We start from the raw sequence: 8,367 nt of genomic DNA on the forward strand, positions 1-8,367 counted from the left end.
ACTAGACTGATTCAACTGCTCTCACTGGCTCAGCTGCTTGATAGGAATAGGAAACATTCCAACCACTTTCACTATGCGGGACATTCACATGATCGTCACTCTAACTCGCGCCAAATGCCTCTCATAGGTCTTACTAGCCTCCCGCCCTAGTTGCACTATTCCACCAACCTAATCCCGGTTCACTAGGGGTTCCTCCAGCTGAGATAGGAGAAGCTAGGTTCCTCCAGCCATCGTGTTCCCGGTTTTTTGTCTTGATTTCCATCAATTGAACGAAAAAAGAAGGCAAAATTCCGGATCAAAAAAAGATTAACGAACGCCTCTCTCACTCAAGATAAGGTCAGGTGATCCCTTTCCGTCTCCTTCTCAGTTAGGTCAATAAGCCCCTTCCTTTTGGTTCGTGTAAGAAAGGCGAAGGTGAATCCTTTTCTCTCCTGTTTTCTTGCTCCATCTTTGTGATAGAAAGCATGAAAGTGTAGGTGAAGCCCTTTTTGTGTAGGTCCTTTTTTTTGATCCTCGCAGATAACCTCTTTTCAAACTATTTCATTCATTTGAACATGATCTAGGTGAGCGACCAATCTTTCTGGCTGGTCCAGGAATTCTTCTCTCTATAGGGGATCCATTGAATCAGGAATCTCTTTCCATCTTCTGCTAGCGCCTTGTCTTGGAAAGTCTCAAAAGGAGAGTGGCGGGTTTCGTATGCGTATAGGACTTTATCCAATAGAGTCAGACTATAGTTCAATTGGGTCTTTCTTATATGATGCTATTTCGGTCCCATTCCTCAAGGCTGAGGAAGGTTTCCCTAATGACTTACTTCAAAACCCATGGAACTATGGGTTGGCTACTTCTTTGTCTTACCGAGAACCCAGATATCTCCATGTGTGACTATATTTTTGATAATATCATCATTGACCGGGTGAGGCATTCCATACATCTCTTTTATCTGGAGCAGATAGACCTAGAGCAAAGCCCTTATTTCACTCACATCTGGTACTGTAGAGCAGTACCTATGGAAAGGATCAAGATCATAGGTCTCAACGAGCATCAACTAGTTAATGAGGGGAAGGGGGAACAAGCTCTTCGGAACGGATACCTATCTCTTTGAATCAAACCTTTCCAGGATGATCGCTTCCAAGCATTTAGTGCCATGTTGTTACCTGACTACTGTTCCCTGACCTCTAAAGGAAAAGAAGCATACTTGAAGGGCCCATAGAGAATAGCCCCTACGGACACCATCCATCTATCAATCGTTCCATCTCTGCTTTCCCCAAAAGGAAGAATCAGGCTTATCCTATTATCTTTATGCTAACTGTATTTAAATCTATCATCACATTATGGTTACACCAGACCATTCGAAAGACGAACATCAAGATCACATTTCAGGGACTACAAGATTTTGAGATTGGCAGCATTAAGTAGAAAGCATTATTGTAGAGGGGCCCCCCATCCAATAGATCAGGGGTCTTGCACTATAACCTAGTGAATAGGGAAGAACAGATCAAATATGTCTAGTTCAAATGTCTTTCCTTTGCGGCGGAGTGAACTAAGCACCAATCGGAATGCCTAGCGCGCTTGCCCCTTTTCCTTCCGCTTTGCCACCTTACCTTGATCTAGCCCTCTCGCTTGACTGACACATGGAACTCTAAGCTTCAAGTGACACATCCATCTCAGTCAAACATCTCTACCACTTTATGCATCTAATGAATTTCAGGGTTGGGTCATTATAACCACTTGATCGACAGAATGGGTGGGAAGATGGAGTGAAGTTCGTTTTTCCATAGCTTCCATCGTTCCAGGGTTCGAAGGTCTGGATCCAAAGTAAGATAAGAATGTTTTGCTAATGCGGCCAAGGACAAAAAGAATGGAAAATTCTTTCTGTACTAAAGATCTCAATTCAATAGGGGATTCATTGCCGAGATACAAATTGGGTTATTCCGCTTGTTGAAAAACAAGACCGAAAAAGAAGCTACCTCCTTTCGTGCGCCCCTCACTTCCTATCTTCAGATGGACAGTGAACCAAGACATGAAGAAGTGCAAAAGAACGAACTTATCCTTATATAAGATGAATTTTCTCTCTCTTCTACCTATGATCAGTAGATTGAAGACCAACAACATCTTGAGAAAGAAGGAAAAGAAGTAGAATCAATCAACGGCACCTAGATCATGAAACGGGCATCTCTTTCATCTACCCTAGGATCCCATCTCTCTTCGATTATTCAAGTGATTGATAGTTACAGGACAGGGACATCTCACTCCGCCTTGATCTTTCTTTTTCTACGATATGACCAAAAGATCTCCTTAAAAATATCGAAGAGCGTATAGATCATATTTGAAGTCGAAACAGAGGGCATAGAGTCACCGACTAAAGCAAGCCAGGAAAGGTAATTGCTTACAGACAGACCAGATTTTGGAATAGCAGCTTACTCTCAAACACCGTATTCCGCCAAAACCATTTACTACGCAAACAAGACCGGCAACTGGTTGAGCTGATAGGACCACAGCTGAGATTGACTCAAGAGCGTCTGTGGCTAAAAGACTTGCAGCATATTCTTCTTCAATTGCGACAGGAGCTCATTCCTTCGCAGCTTATTCGTCGTTTGGGCAAATGGATGTGGGATGGAGCTTGAACTAAGGGACCTGGGGCGTAGCCTTGATTCAAAGTGTCTAGGTACCAAGAGTAAAGGAAGGAGGAAAGAGATTGTTATGAATTGACTAAATGACTAGATTCATAACAATCTGGTCCATGTGGATTCGATCCATAAGTACTACAATCGATTAGCTGTGCATTTGCGGTTATTGATTTCATTTAGGTTAAAACTTGACACACCCTCATCACATGACATCAAAATACCAATTCCAACATCTAATAGCATCCTTTAATCGGCTAGTAGAGCTGGCAACGGGAAATGATCGTTCAATCATGAAAGAGTTCAACTTTTGAGAGAATGTGCTAGAGTACTAGCAAGAAAAATTCAGTGGAGACTGACGAGAAATCCCATATATCTGCTAAGATAGAGGAAGGAAGAAGAACACGACACAAAGAAATAAAAGAAAAGAGAGTACGACAAGAACAGAGAGGAGGAAGAAGCGACAAGGAGAGAATATCAAAAGTGTTGGTCTCGAACAATGATTAGTTATGAACCATCATGAGGACAAGTTTCTCTCGGAGAATGTGAGTGTTGATTTTTATTGGTTCGAGGGAGAAAACCGAATCCAAATGAAAAGATTGAACCAGCAAGGATTGGTTAAAATAGAAAAAATTGGAAAGAGAGAGACAGTTTTTTTTTAAAAAAAAGAAAAAAAAATTTAGATTAAAAAAAAAAAGAAAAAATTGTCGTGTTTATTGTTTTAGTAATTAGAAAAGAGAGAGTCGGTTTTTTTTTTCTTAATTTAAAGAGCCTTATTCGCATGTTTCCATTGTCACATTATGTTTTCTTGTTAGTATCGTTACTTCTTTTTTTTTTAATGTTTAAAAGTCTTAGTGTCTAATGAATCGAGGAATGTGAAATTTGCTTTAAAAAGTGTGTCGTTGTGTTCTTAAGTTTTTGAGACCTATCATGTTAATATTAAGGCAAATTGGTATCTATATAAATTTAAAAAAAAAACATATAGAAAATGTTGCAAAAGATATCGGAGTAGTGGAAGCCCCTCGAGCCAGTGGTTGATCAATGTTTATTAATGTTTTTGCACCAGAAAATTTTCAAAAAAATTTCAGCATTTAGCAAATAGAGCTATTTGCGGTGGTCCAGCATGTCAAAGATAAAATACTCCATCACAGACATTGTGCAATTAGAACCTGGTTTGAAGACGTCTACTGGAGACTAGACCATTTTATAAACGTTGGTAATTGTTGTCTTCAAAATTACATATCAAATTGTTATTGCATAATATGTCAACCATCTTCTCTTACCGCAATTCTGAAAACTTTTCATTAGGGTACACAAGGAGTGGAGGTACATCCTGGGATTCCTAATCTTTCAACAACTTGCATTTGCTGAAAAATATTATGAGATTTTAAAACCTATAAGACTAACTTGGAATTTTTCAGAAATTTTGTAAAAAATATGTTAGTTATAATATTTGTAGATTTTTTTTAAGATCTTGAGAAAGATCGAGAATTACCATTTTTGCATACTCCTTTTCAGAAATACTATTGAAACAAATATTTTCATAATATTTGTTTCATAGCCAACGTATACTGTGTCGTTTAACTTTTTGGATTTCATCAAACAAAAAGTTACTTACAAAATGATTGCAAAGATGATACCCTAAAAAGTAAAAAGTATATTAAAAACAGCCCAAGAGCCAATTAACAAATCGTAATTCTCATATATGTTGATCTTTGTAGTATTTATGATATTTTTGTATATATAATTTGATAAAGTAAAGAAAATAAAAGCTGAAGTTACAAAATCCTGATAGCTTTTAAAGCAAATCCTGCTGACGTAACAACAAAGACCCAAAGTTTTGAGTATTTTCGATAGAATGTTTGTGTGAGAAAACTAATGTACCTTTACGACTAACGTTATAATGGAGATTAACAAGAAATAGAAACTAATTAATCAGCTATAGCTTAAATATACGTATATACAAATATCTAAAACTGTATACAATTATGATATAATCAACTTCTCCATCTACAAGAATTATTTGCTAAACTTGATTTTCAATATCTACACATGTTCACCGTGTATATATGCAAGTAAGATCTCACGAGAAGGTCACAACATGCCGAAATGATATCTTGATCTTACGCGCATATGCATCAAAATAAAATCCAAACATTAGCAACAATCACCTATTTTTGTTCTACGCATATCTTGCGTCAAACCGAATTTATAATCAACGACGTAACTTTTCATTCCCTTAATTCGAAGAGAATAAATTGGAGGAAAATATTATTTTTGTATTGCAAAATAAATGAAGAAAATTCTCAAAATAGATTACACACCAGCTGAAGCAAAAAGATAATATTGGAAACGAATAGGATCGAACACTACACGTCAATTTAGCATTCCTCTACTCCAAGAACCTAAATGAGTTCATGTGTTAGTGTTTTCAACCGAGAACAAACATGAAGGATTATAAGAAACATAGTGTAATTTGACGCCCTTAATGTCAGATGAAGTTTCTCAAATTTCACCGTCCCATAGCTCATCAATGGTCTTATAGAAGCCCTCCGTCTTATGCACCAATTCAAAACCACGGTGAATTTTCTCCTGCAAGATTTAAAGGAAACGTGAAGACCATGCTTGGATGACCTATATAATCAACAATGAAGGGTGCTTGAAAAATTATGGTGGATAATTTTTCCCATTGACTTGAGATAATCTGACTTTAAAATCTCCCGTAAAAACAAAAGAAAAACAGAAAAGAACTTGCTTGGGGAATTTTAGAGAACCTGTCAAGTAGATCTCTAGGAATGGACCAGTCAAAAACATCAAGATTCTCCTGGAGTCGAGCCTCACTCGAGCTCTTTGGTTGGACACTATGACCCATTTGGAGTCCCCAACGAAGAGCCACTTGAGCGGGGGTTTTTCTGAGTTTCTCTGCAACCTTGGTGACAATGTCGTTCTCAAGAACCTTTTTTCCCTCAGAACCCAAAGGAGAGTAACCCTATCATCAAGCCGAAACCAATGATGGATAATTCATACGAGCTAAATAAAAATATAGTTAATGTGTATGTAGTATACTCACGGATAAGTGAATTCCGTTGGACTTGCATAGTTCATGAAGACTTAGTGGTTGCTGCCATACTGGGTGGTATTCCACTTGGTCAACAGCGGGGACTACTTTCTCCTTCTTTAGAAAACTTCGAGCTTCTTGGTCGAGAAATTGCTCACACCGATTGCCCTAGCTTTTCCAGATTGATGGAAAGCTTCAATTGCTTCCCATGTACTTGGTAAGTCAGGTTCCGTGAATCCTCTAGGTGATTCCTTCTTCATGCTCACAGGAAAATGTATCTTCAACAAAAAGCAAAATGCACATTCAAAATGGAAGCAAATATAAGGATCTAAAGACGACGCAATCTTTTAAGGTTATATTTACCAGATACAAATCAACGTATTCAATCTCTAAATCCTCCAATGTTTTGTCCAGTGCTCGAGTCACATCTTCAGGCAAATGATCATTGCACCTAAAAAAAAAACAAGAACATATGTGTGTGCAAACCAAAAAAATGCATGTCTAGAGGAGAAAAGTTTCTAGGAAAAGAAGAAAAAACCAGAGTTTCGAAGTGATGAACAAGTCCTCAAGACTCACGGAACATCATCTATGAGCTTCTTCAATACATTCCAATATAGTAAATGCAATCATATAGCGTGAGAACAAAGAAACAGGCACAGGAGGCAGGACACTTCAGCCCCCAAAGCTAAACATTCATATAACAACGCACATTTGATATGCCTTGTCAAATGATTTTTTTTTGTTTTTATTATTCCCCTAAATTCTGAGTGGTATTCAAATTGATTCATGGTACCCACAAGAATCAATGTTCAAAATGAGAATGATTAACACAATAAACCTAATTATATAGAAATTTGTTTTTTGAATGAATGTAAAATTTTATTCAATCAAAGCTGCTTGACATCAAGTGCATCATGTTTTGAAATGTAAAAGAAATCATACATTAACTTCTAGTGCTAAACTAGAGAACTAGGCCATCCTTATATTCCTTTCCTTTAAGTCCAACGGTGCTGAGTTGATTCCGAACGGATTTGTCGAGCACCTTGATCAGTTTCAAAGGTGGAGAAGGCTCCTCTCCATGCTTCCTTGCATTTCTCTCCTTCCAAAATCCATACATTGTGGCCTGAAGCGTGTATCTGATTACAAACAGAGCTGTTTTATCAGTTACCATGGTGTTGACAGTGCGGAGGACTCGTTCCCAGTCTCTCGTGTATTTCTCCTTCAAAATTCTTTTAACCAGAGCTTTCCAAATCTGAGAAGAATATGAACAGTCGAAAAACAAGTGCTGCTGTGTCTCAAGAGGATGATTACACAAGAAGGGTCAATAGGTGTGTTCCATGTTAACATCCGATCTCCAGTTGATATTCGACCATGCATTACCAACCAGAAGAAAAAAGAGTGTTTTAGCATAGAGTGTTTGAACCAGGTGAACTCATGCCAATCACAGCGCAAGTGATCTTCGCGGATCAGAGACCAGGTCTCCTTGGATTTGAATCTCGGCTTGTATACATCTACTCTGCACTTTCACTTTTCAATGTCATCATCCTGAGAAGTGATCTGCTCAAAGTTTAATCCCTAAGCTACTCTGCAAGAGCACAGATGTGCAGTTGTAGTATCTAGGGGTCGAACCACAGAGACAAGAGATCACCCAATAAAACCTTATGTAGATAGAGTTACGCTAAGCCAAAATATGCAGAACAAATAACAATGCGACAGAAATAAATAAAGCAGCGATGAAAACAGTTGTAAATTCGATGTGATAAATGATAGGTCTAGGGCGTTTTCAGGAGATCAGTGAATGCAAATCAACTTAACTAATCAGGGTTCAGTTATTAAGTACGGTTCTTGAACTCAAAAACACAGAACTATAATTAACCAACTTCCGTTGTGAGAATTATCTAAGTTAAAATCCTAGAATTCCAAATTTCTTTGCAAATCCTACAGATTTAAACCAGCCTTAATTGCACAAGTTCGATATGTTCACAAAGTTCCTAAACCAAATTCCTTTGCGAATAGTTACTTTGCTTAACCTAGGTTCTTTCCAGTTATTCAATTACACTTCCGTGTCAATTAAGCAACCTAAGATCTAAGTTCTAGGTGATCAGTCCAGAATTAGCTTTAAGAACAACCTAAAGTGAAGAACAAATAGATATGAACCCTAACTAGCAAGTTAATTGATCATTCAGAGAAAACCCTAATTAACCCTAAACCTAACAGGTGATCTACTCAGACATGGTTATTGAAACAACAAACATGGTGAATAGAAAGCAATAGATTGAATCGAAATAGATAAAGGGGTTCGAAATCTTCTCTCTAAACGAACAGAGTACAGACTTGTCTCCCAAAGCTCAGAAATCGCAAAAGCCGAAAACTCAGAGTATCTCTCTCTCAAAAATCTAAGGTTATCATAAAAAGGGAATAAAAATCCTATATATATCTCTAAGACACGTCTTGGGCTTCCTTGAAAACGTTTGGGCCCAACTCCTTCTTCAAATAGGAAACAAAATCGCCTTTTCCTTATTTCTCTAACAAGTGTCGCGCGTCACTCTCCATGGTGTCGAGCGTCACTAAGGCACAAAATCCATACTTGACGAATTTGATCCTGATTAAGCTCCAAAGTGCTCCAAAGTCTCCAGTTAAGCTCCAAACGTACCTATGACCTGAAAAGACTCCGAAAGACTCGAA

General features: G+C 37.9%; 1 pseudogene; it reads right to left on the reverse strand.

The window, feature by feature from the left end:
• Window positions 1-5,129: 5,129 nt before the first annotated feature.
• On the reverse strand, window positions 5,130-6,853 carry LOC18017819 (annotated as a pseudogene).
• Between the last annotated feature and the right edge of the window lie 1,514 nt (window positions 6,854-8,367).

Source organism: Eutrema salsugineum, unplaced genomic scaffold, assembly GCF_000478725.1.
Source record: "Eutrema salsugineum unplaced genomic scaffold, Eutsalg1_0 scaffold_2, whole genome shotgun sequence".
Lineage (NCBI taxonomy): Eukaryota > Viridiplantae > Streptophyta > Magnoliopsida > Brassicales > Brassicaceae > Eutrema > Eutrema salsugineum.